This window comes from Solanum stenotomum, chromosome 11 (assembly GCF_019186545.1).
Source record: "Solanum stenotomum isolate F172 chromosome 11, ASM1918654v1, whole genome shotgun sequence".
Lineage (NCBI taxonomy): Eukaryota > Viridiplantae > Streptophyta > Magnoliopsida > Solanales > Solanaceae > Solanum > Solanum stenotomum.
In genome coordinates, this window is record NC_064292.1 from 33815599 (window position 1) to 33831256 (window position 15658).

Below are 15658 nucleotides of genomic sequence, written 5' to 3' on the forward strand. Positions count from 1 at the left end.
CTCTTTATCAAGAAAACATGAAATTAGAGAGTTTGATTAATGTTTGCAACCATTAATTTTCTGATTAAAACATGAAGACAATAATAGATCCAGTCATTATAATCGATTCTAAGAACAACTAGTCACTGTCCAATCAAATCTTAACACTCAGTATGCATACACATCCTTATAAGAAAATTTAGCTCGTCAATGGAAGATAAAAATTATACCAATGTTGAATTTCCTGTATTAGATTTATCATGAACAAATATAATCAATCTCAAACTTGAGTTTTAGCAACAATAGTATTTCTTTTAATAGTATTTTCTTCTTAAATTAAGAAACTAAGAATGTACTATCAAGTGTATTCTATTCATTAAACATTTTTTAAGTGCACAATACCCAATTGGGAAAGAATAATTAAATTGTATCCTTGCACAGATCCCCAAGATGACGTAGATGAAATAATTGTACAAAATTTTCTTCTCTTAAATTCTTAATTTCCTTACTTAAAGTCAATATGTTAGTTTAATAAGGATTTTGAAGACTGACAAAGTAATTGAAAGGAACAAGTTGTACAATTTCAGCAAAACGTAAACATAATTATGAGTCCTAAGAGAAGTAGGAAGCATAAACAAACTATGAAGCATAAGCAAAGAAGGAAGTAGAACGACGTGAATAAGGATTCAAGAAGGAAATAAATCAAAGCCAAGTCAAGTAAGGAAACTACATAAAAGAGGCGTGAAGTAGAGTCTGAGTTGGACAAGGCTTTGCGGATGCGGTAAAGTCAAGTTCGAGTTGAACAAGGCTTTGACGATGCAATAAAGTCTAGTTAGAGGTGAACAAGACTTAAAGACGTTTTGATCTATAAATAGGGTAATATTGTCATCAGAAAAGATTGCGCACTTACATAGAGAGAAAAACAAAACATGATCAAACTTTTGAGAGAGTTTTGTAAGTTACTTGGGGAGTGCTGCGAGTTTGTGAGAAATTATTGTAAGATTGTAGTTAATAGTTATTGACTGCAATTAAGTATTGAGCGTAGGATAAGTCTAACAAGTTTGTGAAACTTGAAAGACTTTAGAAGACTTAAACCTGGGGTTTTTTGTCTTGGGTAGTTAGGAATTAGAGTTTATAATTCCTTAGATTATATAGGTGTGTAATCATTGTGTTGTTTGAAGTTGAGATAAATAATACAAAGTTGTGAACTACTTAATATTTTACGAAATTATTTACTACAACTCTCAAACAGTAAAGAACAAGTAGTAAGTACGTGTTCTTTTACAGAATTAAGGAGGTCATAATTCTAACAAGTGGTATCAGAGCAGATTATCTTAATCAAGAGTCTAATAACTCAAGATAAAGATCACTATGAATTCTGCACCTCCTCTCGGACATGGTCAAGGACAACACATCAACATGCCACCCTTATTCAATGGGCAATACTACTCATGGTGGAAGGCTAGGATGGAAGACTTCATTCAAGATGAAGAATATGAGTTATGGGTGAGAGTTACTGATGGACCTTTGATGCCAACTATCAAGGACAATGAAGGTAAGGATATTCCCAAGCCCAAATCTCAGTATGGAGAAGCAAGCTATAAGTTGATAGGGAAGAATGCCAAAGCTAAATGTATTCTAGTATGTGGGCTAGGACCTGATGAATTCAACCGAATCTTTGGATGCACTTCTGCAAAACAAATATGGGACACGCTCGAAAATGCACATGAAGGTACTACTCAAGTTTGAAAGTTCAGGATTGCTAGACTATGCACGAAATATGAGTCCTTTAAAATGAATAATGGAGAATCATTTCAGGACATGATCACCAGGTTCACAACTGTAATAAACGAACTTATGGCATTAGGAAAAGTATACACTACAGAGGAACAGGTAGACATGGTTCTTCGAACTCTACCGAGGTCATGGAAAATCAAAGTAATTACAATAAGGGAAGCCAAAGATCTAACAAATATGACCTTAGATGAATTGGTAGGAGACTTGAAAACTTATGAGATGAATGTTTAAAGCACTAAAAGAAATGACGAAAGTAAGGAAAAGAGTCTTGATCTCAAGGTCACTGATGAAAATGATGAATCGGATTTTGATGAAGATGACATAGCCTTGATAAGCATAATTTCAAGAAATTTTTAAGAAAGGTATGAATTTTGAAAAGAAATCTGCACCTACCAAGGAGAAAAACATAGAAAAGGGTCAAAATGGTGGATGCTACCAATGTGGTAAACCTGATCATCAAATCAAAGATTGTCCTATGTGGGAAGTAGAATGGAAAAGGGAAAGGGCTGAAAAAGAAAAAAGAGAACTAGCGAATAAAGAGAAAGGGAAGGAAAGAGAGAACAATCAGGTTATGTACGCCCGCTGGGGAACAGGTTCAGATGACGCTGACGAAGAAGAGGACATTGCTCTAATGGCCTTAGAAGATGCAAAAAATGAATCTGATTCCAAAAATGAAAAAAATCAGGTAAATCTCTCTAATCTAAAGGATAAACTCAGCACATTCTCTAAGAAAAAAACTTTCCTCATTCATGTTACACTCATAGGCACTATACAAGAATTAAATAGTGAATAAGGTCAATTGTTAAATGCCATGACCAATCTGAAATTCGAGTATATTGATCTTGAAAAGATCAACATTGATCTAAAAGAGAAATATAAACTTTTGCTGGAAAAAGTGAACAAGTTGAAACTTGTAATGTATCATTGAAAATGGAATTTTTGAACCAAAATGTAATGGATAAAAAAAATTTAGTGATCAACTTGTAGGTGAACAGGAAGTTAAGAAAATCAAGAGAATTACTTGCAAAAAAGGAAAATTCCAGGAAAATAAGTGTTGAACTAGTAATATCTAAAACGAGCTTCATCAAGCAAAACAAATTGACTAAATCTTCTATGATTGTATCACATCTGGGCAACAACAATCAAAATAATAAAACTGGTATAGGGTATGAAAATAAATCCATAAAAGAATTTCCTACATTCTGCTAAATATGTGGAAGTACAGGTCATTCCAAGAATACTTGCCATAAAACCAGAGTTAACTCTAACAAAAACAATGGAAGAGGCCATGACCACAAGATAAGGAACATGTATGCTTCAAGAACAAATCTTCTTCCAAACTGGATAAATAGGGACTTTATTCACCCTTTTGATAGTAAGAAAGGACCCAAGTTAATCTGGGTACCTAAAACTAACCCTTGAATTTCTTTTTAGGCACAAGTGAAGGGAAGCAAGAAAAAATGGTATATGGATAATGCTTGCTCAAGACACATGACGGGAGATAAAACTAAATTCCTTTCACTTGAAGAAAAAGATGGTGGCCTGGTAGCTTTTGGTGGTGGAAAAAGGGGACAGATTAAGGGCATCAGAGAAATCAGAATGACTGGTGAATACTCAATCGAAAAGGTTTACCATCTTGAAGGTTTAAAACACAACCTCCTCAGCATCTCTCAGAGACAAAGGAAACAAGATGATTTTTCATTCTACTAGTGTAGAAGTAATCAATCTAACAACAGGAGATATTGTTCTAACTGGACAAAGGAACAAACATGTTTACACAGTAGATACCTCTAAACTCTCTACATAAAAACTGATGTGTTTAAGTGTAATGGAAAAGGATCCTCTGCTATGGCATAAATGCCTGCGTCATGCAAGTCAAGTACAATTAAACAAACTTATCTCTGACAATTTAGTAATAGGACTTCTTAAGACTAAGTTCAAAAGTGATAAGATTTGTGAAGCATGTACCCGAGGAAAACAAGTTAAAGCATCATATAAATCTAAACAAGTAATCAGTACAACCAAATCGCTAGAACTAATTCACATGGATCTTTCGGACCTATGAGAGTTAAACGCAGAGGAGGAAAAAGGTACGCATTCGTACTAGCTGATGATTATACTAGGTACACTTGGATAGTATTTCTCACTTCCAAGGATGATACTTTTGAGGCATTTAGCTCCTTGATAAGAAAACTTCAAAATAAACTTGAAAATAAGTTTGTTGCAATAAGATCTGATCATGGAACAGAATTTGAAAACTCTCAATTCATCCAATTATGTTCCTCTCAAGCTATTGAACACAACTTTTCTGCTCTTAGAACTCCCCAACAAAACGGGGTAGTGGAAAGAAAGAATAGAACTCTACAAGAAATGGCAAGAACCATGATGCTTGCTAACAACATAACCAATCAATTCTGGGCTGAGGCAATGAACACTACTTGCTACATTATTAGTAGATGTATACCTAGATCAATTATCAATAAAACTCCCTATGAATTATTTAAAGGCAGAAAACCTAACATATCACACTTAAGATCTTTTGGGTGTAAATGCTTTATTCACAATAATGGAAAAAACTTGCTAGGAAAACTTGATGCTAGAAGTGATGAAGGAATCTTCTTAGGATATTCTTCACACAACAAAGCTTATAGGGTCTTGAATAAAAGAACAATGTGTGTTAAAGAAAGCGTACACATAATTTTCGGTGAAGTGCTATGACTAACCATGATTTACAAGATAATGAGGAACTATCAAGAACATCTAGTGAATCAGTACAGGAACAGGTGAATGAAAGAGGTACATCTACTGCAGCAAATGCCACTATTGACTCAAATGAAGATTCAGGAGACAATTGAAATGGGTCAAGGAGAAGCTGGAAATAATGGTAACGAGGAACACAATGAGCCTGAAATAAAGGGATAAAAGTATCAAAGCTCTCACCTTTTGGACAACATACTTACTGATCTTACTTCAGAAATAACCACCAGATCAGGGCTGAAAAACCATTGTGCCTTTAGCGCATTCCTATCCATGGTGGAACCAAAGAAGACTAGTAAAGCTCTTCAAGATGCAAACTGGATCAGAGCCATGGAAAAGGAATTGAACCAATTTGAAAGAAGTAAAGTTTTGCATCTTGTGCCTAAACCATCAAACAGAACTATAATTGGTACAAAATGGGGATTTAGAAACAAATTAGATGAACATGGTACAATAATAAGAAACAAAGCTAGGTTAGTAGTTCAAGGGTACAACCAAGAAGAAAGGATAGACTATGACGAGACATTCGCACATGTGGCAAGGCTGGAGGTAATCAGACTACTTATAGCATTTGCAGCTCACATGGAGGTCACTCTGTATTAAATGGACGTGAAAAGTGCATTCCTTAATGGGTTACTAAAGGAAAAGGTGTTCGTTAAACAACCTATGGGTTTTGAGAACAATGACTATCCTGACTATGTCTACAAGCTTTATAAGGCTCTTATGGGTTAAAACAAGGCCCAAGGGCATGGTATGATAGGCTGTCAAAGTTTCTCCTAACCTATGGCTATTCAAGAGGTAAAATTGACAATACACTCTTTCTCAGAAACAAAGGAAAGGATCTACCGATTGTACATGTGTATGTTGTCGACATTATTTTTGGAGCCACGAACAAGGCACTCACTAACGAATTTGCCAACCTTATGAGCAATGAGTTTGAGATGAGTTTAAGATGAGCAAGATAGGAGAATTAAACTACTTTTGAGGGCTTCAAATAAAGCAAACACCTACAGGTACATTAATTCATCAACAAAAGTATGTCAAAGAACTACTCAAAAGATTCAAAATGGAGAATACTAAGCAAATCGATACCCCAATAGATATAACTACAAAATTAGACCTAGGAGGAACAGGTTCTGTTATGGAACAAAAATTGTACAGAGGTATGATTGGGTCCCTTTTGTATCTTACAACCAGCAGGCCTGATATTGTGTTCAGTGTGAGATTATGTGGTCGATTTCAAACCAACCCCAAAGAATATCTTTCCGAGCAGTTAAAAGAATTCTTTGACACTTAAAAGGAACCACTTATTTAGGACTATGGAATCCAAAAGGAGTAATTTTGGATTGGTAGGGTATGCTGATGTGGATTATGCTAGTTACCTAGCAGATAGAAAAAGTATTGCAGGTATGGCTCACTTTCTGGGTTCATGTTTAATCTCTTGGGGATCAAAGAAACAAAACTCGGTTGCATTATCCACTGTAGAAGTTGAATATGTAGCAGTTGCCTCATGTTGTGCTCAACTACTATGGATCAAACAACAACTCAGTGATTTTGGTCTTAACATTGAGTGTGTCCCAATTTTTTGTGATAACACAAGCGTAATTAACATTCCAAAGAATCTTGTCCAACATAAGAGAGAAAAACATATAGATATACGTCATCACTTTCTAAGGGACAATGTAGAAAATGGTCAAATTTCCATGAATTTCTGTTCTACTGAGCAACAAATTGCTGATATCTTTACTAAGGCTTTAGCAAGGGAACACTTTGAAAGGAACATGTTGGTACTAGGGATGATAAAGATCAATTAATTATTTCACAAAGGAAGGACTCATTACTAAGATTCTAATCACCATATTACGTTGAGACTATAGAAACTCATAAACTATAAAAGTGTTTTACAATTATTCAGGTAAGAAGGGAGGATTTGGAGCTAAAAACGAACATGCACACCAATGAAATTTTGTTAATATATGTACACTAACTATTGCTCTGAAACTTAGGAAAAATTGAAAAAAAAACAAACAATATTCCTTTCCCACGTGCCAAATAGGCAATTATGCCTAGTCTATCCAAAAAGCTGCCAAAACTTCAAATCAGGCCCCATCCCCAAGAAAACTCTATAACTTCCATCCCATAGATCAAAAAGGTAGAAATCCTACCATCTTCCTAAACCTTCTTTCATCAAGAAACTCATTACCAAAACCTGCTCCCACTCGAAAAAAATTGCCTCACCATCTCAAAAAAACCTCGAGCTAGCAATTGCTCCCTTCCAAGAACTACCCTACTAAGTTCCCACTTCAGAAGTGTTGTACGTTGATGATCTGGGTATCTCGTACAATGCATACCCAATACAAGAACTCGATAGTACTATAGGGGTTTCATCGAGTAAGGGGGAATGAACCATAAATTTGTCTAAGGTTGTGTGTGAAGGGGAACACTCAAAATCGAATCCTCTAACTGATGATGCTACCCCTATCACTCATTTTATTCCCAAACAGCTAAGGTCACGTTTTTGCAAAACCAAGAGAAACCACATTGCTAACTCAATGGATGAAAACACCGACGATGTTCGATCTACACCTTCTGAAGCATTTTCTATGCGTATGTCTAGGTCGGTGAAGCAAACTTTGAAAAAGCAATTCATTCTTTTATCAGCCAAGAAACCACAGATCTTTAAAAGTAAGTCTTCTTCTCAAACTGAGACTATTGATATCCCTAATGACCCATCCGAATCTGAGAAAACCAAAAAGGGTAAAAAGAAATTATCTTCAAATGCTCATAAGAAACGGGTTCGAAAGGGTCAGGCAAAATAGAGTCATAAATTAGTGGATAAAATTAACAAGAAATTGGGGAAAAGGAAGAGACAAGTGTCTTCTGATTCTGAATGGGAAAATCGGTCTGGGAATGAGGGGGTCCAACCAAACATGGGGGAGGGGGAGGTATCTGAAAACATTGATGATAATCTTGACAGTCGTACAAAGAGAATTCTAAATTTCGTAAGAAGATATCTGGTAAGGGGCAGGGTGATTACTGGGTTTAGAGGTGCTGAAATGGGGGAATTACTGAGTATCTTACACGCTCAAGGGTGGACTGACTTGTTCCTTCAGGGTAACACAAGAAGAAAGATAGGTAAAGATGAAACTAAACAATTCTATATTAATGCCACTGGGTCACCCTCATCAATTTCTAGTGTAGTTAGGGGGAAGAACATAAATCTTACTCCTGATATTATTACTCATATTTTGGGGGTTCCTAATACAGGGTGGTTTCTTTATGTTAAACGAAGCTAGCCCCCTTTAGATGGTCTACCTAGTGCTCTTGATATTGTTTGCAAGTTTGTGAATGATCCCTCCATGGAAGAATATTCTAGAGTTGACAAAGGGGCTATGCTTCCTTTACATAGGTTGTTGTTTGATATGGTGCATAAATCATTCTACGTAGGAAACAAAAATGTACTGAGGCTAACTACTTATATCTCACTTTGATTGAACTCTTGCTTTCAAGGCATCTCATTAACCTGTCGCAGTTGATGTTATTTCACATACACTTTATCAGTGTTGAGGACAAAAAGTTGCACGCATTAGGATATGGATTTTGGTTAGGCGAGATCTTTGAGTATCTTAAAATTCATGTTAAGGTGTGGGAGGTGCAAACAACAAAGGATGTTCTTGGTACTATGAATCACGCTATTGTACCTGCTCCTCAGAGGGGTGCAGATACTCCTATGCAGAGGTTACGAGCTAAGCTAACACTTAAAGATGAGGAAATTTTTGCACTCAGAGTATCTCATACTACTGCTATGGATCAGTTGCATGACTCCTATGGACTCGAGCATGCCAAATTGGTGGAAGAAAATGCAAAGTTGAAAGAAGATTTGGCAAAGTCCGAAGTTGCCCTTGAAGCTGAGAAATACACAAACTCTACAAATCTAAAAGGCCTTTATGATCTGTTCTAGTCTACTCCTCCGTGTGCCTCTCCATTAGCTACTTTTTCCCAGATTTGTTTACTAATCAACTTCCTCTAGTCGTGTGTGGTTTTTGCTTTTAAGTTTTTGATGTGGATTTAGCATGGTTTATACATTTATGACTTTATCTCCAAGATGTGGGATGGCTTGTTTTTTCTGTAGAACTGCCTAATTTCTGAATAGTTCTATTTCCTTTTATAGCCAACTGTGTTTTGGTGCTTTTATGGTTGGTTATCACTTGGATACTACAGTAGGTTTTATGCAGGTTTGATTGATGCCAAAAAGGGAAGGTACTTTAACATTTGTTGTATTCGTAATGTATGATTTGTCATCTTCAAAAGGGGGGAATTTGTTAGTTTAATAAGGATTTTGAAGACTAACAAAGTAATTGAGCAAGGAACAAGTTGTACATAATCAGTCAAAGTGTAAACATAATTATGAGTCCTAAGAGAAGTAGGAAGCATAAGCAAAGAAGGAAGTAGAACGGTGTGAATAAGGATTCAAGAAGGAAATAAATCAAAGCCAAGTCAAGTAAGGAAACTACACAAAAGAGGCGTGAAGTAGAGTCCGAGTTGGACAAGGCTTTGCGGATGCGGTAAAGTCAAGTTCGAGTTAAACAAGGCTTTGAGGATGCGATAAAGTCTAGTTCGAGTTGAATACGACTTTGAGACGTTTTGATCTATAAATAGGGCAATATTGTCGTCAGAAAAGATTGCGCACTTACATAGAGAGAAAAAAACACGGTCAAGCTTTTGAGAGAGTTTTGTAAGTTACTTGGGGAGTGGAGCGAGTTTGTGAGAATTATTGTAAGATTGCAGTTAATTGTTATTGACTGCAATTAGTAGGATAAGTGTAACAAGTTTGTGAAACTTGAAAGACTTTAGAAGACTTAAACTCTAGGTTTTTTGTCTTGGGTTGTTAGGAATTAGAGTTTATAATTCCTTAGATAACATAGATGTGTAATCATTGTGTTGTTTGAAGTTGAGATAAATAATACAAAGTTGTGAACTACTTATTATTTTACGAAATTATTTATTACAACTCTCAAACAGTAAAGAACAAATAGTAAGTACGTGTTCCTTTACATATTAAGCAGGCCATAATTCTAACACTATATATTCTTGTAATTAATTAAGGGAGGAGATCCTTCCAAATATTCTATCTTATCAAGAATATGATTGTGTTTGTTGTTTTTTGATCATTAGAAGATGAAATATTACTAAAATTCAAATCAAATCAACAACTCTAAATTTAATTTTTTATTTGATGAAAGTCAATAATACTGGTTCCACTTGCAAGAAAATTCTGACCACTTGATTTAAAGTTTTAAAGGAGAATATCAATTCAGAAACTATTATTTTATTTATTTCATTTTATAAGGAACGAATTTTTATTTTTTTATGAATTTTGAAGTTAGAATGTTAAACATTTTATGACTTTAGTACTTTATGAGAACTTTAATATTTATATTTACGGGAGATATTTTTAAAATGGATTTAATTACAAAACAGTGTACAACTTACAGAATTATTTAAGAGTAGATTTAATTTTAATTTATATATATTTTTAATAAGAAGATAGATGGTGGAGTTCAAGTTGGCATTGTCATCAACTTGGACTTTTGTTACCAATTAATGATGAATTTATTTATCAAACTAAGTCATTATTTAAATCAATTCACCAAAATAATATGTTTTTAATTTTTTTTACAAAACTAGAATAAACGTATTTCTGAGTAACGTTTTAGGTTTTTTTATTTTTAAAATTCAACGGACAAAAATTGACGGAGCTGACGACGTTAAATGAATAAAAGTACTCCTGAGTAACGTTTTACACCTAAAACGATACTCACGAGTACATTTATTGAGAATCCAATCACGGGCCACTGAATCCAATCCTGCAAATGCAAATGGAATGACCAGTTGTGTTCAATGAGTCCGAAGCCAAAATGAAAGTTTTTTTCCATCGAAAAACGAAAACGGTACATCAAAAGAATTTTTAACCAAAAGGGTAAAATCGCTCCTGATAGAGCGATTTTCTTTTGAAAAATTGACGCCGTTCCATTGAAATAAATATCACAGCCTTAGCTGCGATTTTCTAAAAAAAAAAACTTTTTTCTTTAAAATCGCTGCTATAGGAGCGTTTTTATAAAAATATAATAATTTCAAAGTAAAATCGCTACTATAACAGCGATTTGTTTTAAGAAATTAAAAAAAATAAAAAATCGTTGCCTTAGCAGCGATTTTATGAGAATTTTTTTTTCTTTAAAAATAGCTATGGAAGCCTTTTGATTAAAATAAATAAATCCTTTTGAAGTTAAATGCTGCTATAGGTCAAATCAATTATTTATTATAATATAGTTATGATATAAATGTAGTGTACTTACATATTTATTTTAATTTTGAATTTACAAAATATTAAATTATTTTCTTACTTTTTAAATCACTTGAATGGCAGCGAATCAACTTCATTTTTTTTATTAAAACGATGCCATAACAATTTTTTTAAAAAAAATAAAATTTCATAAGATCTGGCAGCGATTTATGTATTTTTTATTTTATTTTTAATTCCTTAAAAAGAAATCACTGCTATAGGAGCGATTTTACTTCATTTTTTTAATAAAAACCCTACTATAGCAGAGAAAAAGAATTTTTATTTTATTTTTGATAGCAGTGATTTTCATTTCTTTTAACGGAACGACGTCAATTTTTGTCAAAAGAAATTCGCTCCGTCAGGAGCGATTTTACCCTTTTGGTTACATTAGTTTTTTATGTGCCGTTTTTATTTTTTGAAAAAAAAAAGTTGCCCTTTTAGCTCCGGACTGTGTGTTCAATTGCCATCTTATTTCTCTTTATTGTAGAATATTTATCGTAACATGCATGAAGGAATAGCTGGAGTTGTTGCAGAGAGTTATCATATATGTAAATGGAGACTTTTGTAAAGCAACAAGCTTTATTACTCATTGGAGAATTCTCTAAGATTATTGATTTCATGTAACTATATTTATGGTATGAGATTTCATGAATGTGTATGAGATGAGATTTCATGATTTGTAGGGATTGCGTTTTCAGAATCAGGAGAAAGGACATCAAGACCAATTGGCCATTTGCATTTGCAGGATTGGATTCAGTGGTCCGTGATTTAATTCTCAATAAACGTACTCGTGAGTAACGTTTTAGGTGTAAAACCTTACTCAAGAGTAAGTTTATTCATTTAATGTCGTCAGTTCCATCAGTTTTTGTCTGTTAAATTTTAAAAATAAAAATATCCTAAAACGTTACTCAGAAATACGTTTATAGTAGTTTTGTAAAAAAAACGTATTATTTTGGTGAATTGATTTAAATAATGGCTTAGTTTGGTCAAAAACTCAATTAATGGTCCTTGTCATGGTACGTCAGGGGTTTCGTCATTGGCTATTTCATTCTAATAATTTCTCAATATAAAATCATATTAAATACTCCAATCAAGACAATTGAAAATTTTGACTTCTTGTTTCATTCAACTTGAATATGCGATAAAAAATTTCAAATACGATTCATATCTATATATATATATATACTAGATGAGGGAAACCCGTGCTTAGCACGAACCCAATATAAATTTAAGGAACATCGAAAAGAAATAATGAAAATATTAGTAAGACGCAATATGAGGCTTGTAGGGAAAAATGCGTATTCACTACATAATGAGTTGGCATTATTAAATAATGGCAAAGAGTAACCTCAATTTTTCCCTTTGAACATATATACAGGAAAAATCTGATCTTCGTTAGAATGCAACAAGAAGTGTAAAGTTGGTATTGATTAGGTTGAGTCGGTCTATGGTTTATGTATTTCTCTCTTTTCTTTTCCTTGAGTCTTCATGATATATGGTGATTGTATATATCTGCAGAAGATCTGAAACATTATTTTAGTATTAAGATTATTTATATGGAGATTAAACTGCAACCATGGAAGCTGGGAAGATATTCATTTAAGAATTCAAAGTTAAAGTTTATAAGTTGCAGGAAAAGCACAAAGCTACAAGTTTGTAGAAATTCAGTTGGAAAAGTTAAAGAGTAATTTTGTATAGAACTTTAGGATAACTTAGCACGAAAAAAGTGAGATTTGGCAGATTCATTTGTAGCAACTGCACAAAAGAGAATATTAAACATGTCTAAGTTTTTAAAAAAAAACGCAAAAATAAAGGATATAGGTGACATTACCAACATAATTTAGCTATAATTATATAAATAAAAGTAGTGAGTACTCATCAACTCCAGGGTAACTCACCATGGAAAAAGTCAGACTTGTCAAATTCATTTGTAGCAACTACGTAGAAGAAAATTGTAAACATCTCTAGACAATTAAATTTCGAATTGAAATCTTTAGTGGCAACTTTTTCCCGGTAACTTTTACATCCTTCAATGATGACTTACTATAGAAGAAATGTCTTAATACAACGAAACTCATTCATTAGATTGCCCATGCTTTCATGATGTGATAACCTTTCTCCATAAAGCAGTGTCCTCAACATTGAATCTCAATAGCCATTTTACTAAGAGGCTCGTTTATCATGATCATCCCACCTTACAACCCAACCTAAACTATTAGTTCCATAACTTGATGTTTGTGTCATGCCTCTAAAACTTTGCAAATAAATTGAGTGTTAACATACTAAATGTATATTATGAATCACGTAAATTAACAACAATGGGCAGTGAACACAAAAAGTCACTGACGCACACTCTAGTACGTACATTCAATTGTAATCAAGTGTAAAAACAGGAAAATGAATTTGAGCACAGCATGGAACGGGAAACATGAGCTTTGGATGTCATAACTAAGTATATAGAACACGAAGAGTGAATAAGTTACCTTCCTTGTTTATTAAGTAGAACAAATTTGAGACTGTATTGTGTGTTTCCATGTTTACAACATTAAAAATAAATCGAATTTTCGAAGTCCAACAACATATCATATTAATAGAATGTATAAGCATCTAATTAAGAAGTGGACATCTAAGTTGTGTGGACTCTTCACTTTCCATGTCGCACCCGTGTCGGTTTCTCCAAAAATACACTATTTTTGGCAAATTCGACACACCCCTTGACATATTTGAATAGTATATGCGAATAGTTAAAGAGTACACTACTATGAGAAGACTACATGTACATTACCGAACAATGAAATTCTGTTATAGGTAGTATAAATAACATGTGAATCACAGATATTAACTGTTACAAAAGATCCTTTCTTATAATCTTATTAGAGGAAAGTGTATATGTGCATATAAGAGCACATCTATTTCAGTATGAAATATTTATGTTAACTATTTGTTAATTATTCAATATGATGCCACCTGATTGTTATATACCAATTTCAATTCCAGCAACACCTAACCATTTAGCACATTATTAGTTGCCATTTTTCATGGTTCATTTTCATTCATTAGTTCTTAGCTACAATGGGTATGTTAATTAAGAAGAAGAATTTTGGTGGCCTGGGAAGTTGAAGGTGGAAGAGGAACGCAACAAAGTCACAGCGAGCAGAATAGTTTAGCTAAACCGTAAAGGGTACAACTGTGTGAATGAGATTCTTTCGCAATTAATTAAAAGTTAGTATTTTTTAATTAGCTTTACACACTTGTTTTCTTTGTCGATACATAAATAGATTAGCACTAAGAGTTATGAACAACAAGCTGCAGGACTTCTTGGTTTTGCTCTTCCAAGGAACCAATATTGGAGTTTAGTTTATTACAAATCCTCGGCTGATTAATCATAGTTTCTGGCCGTTGAGAAACTCTCTGTTGTGCGAAAATGTGGTTATGATATTCAACAAACGGGTAAATTAGCAGGTGTACTTTATAAAAAAAAATCCTAAGCTATACAAAATTTCATATAAGGTTCAATGAGGAATTTTGGTGAACATTTAGCGGCTAAAGCTAATTATTAACAGGGCAAGAGAAAAATTAAAAAGCATACAAGCAAGATAGTAAACAACAAACCACGAAGAGGAAACATAGAACTCACAGTTACATAGGCAGAGAGAAGCAAAGCGCTTTGTTCAAGCCGAACTATCTAGAGGTGCGAAGAAGGTAAACAATTTCAACAGAGATGATGAATGCGGGAGTTGACAAGAGGAAGAGGAAGCAGCGAGGTAATAGCTGTAAAAGATTTGGGCTACACGTGGCAGGCAAAGTTGTATAATTAGAAAGACTGTAATACCCTTTTTGATGACACATACATGTTGAGGAGCTGTGTGCTTACTAGCATTTATCATATAGTAGAATATATATATATAAAGGTCAAGTGGTCTTAGTTGGGGATGGGATTGCACGTATTTATGGATTGAACGAGATTCAAGCTGGGGAAATGGTTTAATTTGCTAGCAGTGTGAAAAGAATAGCCTTGAATCTTGAGAATGAGAATGTTGGGATTGTTGGCTTTGGTAGTGATACTGCTATTAAAGAAGGAGATTTTGTCAAGCGCACTAGATCTATTGCAGATGTTCCTGCGGGAAAGGCTATGCTAGGGCGTGTGGTCGATGGCTTGGGAGTACCTATTGATGGAAGGGGTCTCTAAGCGATCACGAGCGGCAACATGTTGAAGTGAATGCCCCTGAGATTATTGAACGTAAATCAGTGCACGAGCCTATGCAAACAAGTTTAGAAGCCGTAGATAGTCTAGTTCCTATAGGTCGTGGTGAACGAGAACTTATAATCGAGGACCGACAAACATATACATATATATATATATATATATATATATATTAATTTTTACCCTTACTTTTTTATTTTTATAAAAACTAGTTAAGTGTTTATGACGTTAATTAATAATAAATTTGTATAAAAAGGACATTATTATGTGTACGCTATATTGTTGTGTACAATTTTTTTTTAAAATAACATAAATTTTTCAAAGATAAAATATCTTTATAAACATGATAACTCACTATCATACTAACAATTAAATAGCAAAATTAAATATAGTGAACAAACTTTTATTATTGATAGTAAATGCTAAAATTATGTTCATATTAATAGATGAAAACACACTCTAAATAATAAGGTAAAAGAAAAATGAGCTACAGTATGTACGGACATAATTACATATATCAATGATAGGTAATTAATATATATATATATATATATATATATATATATATATATATATAT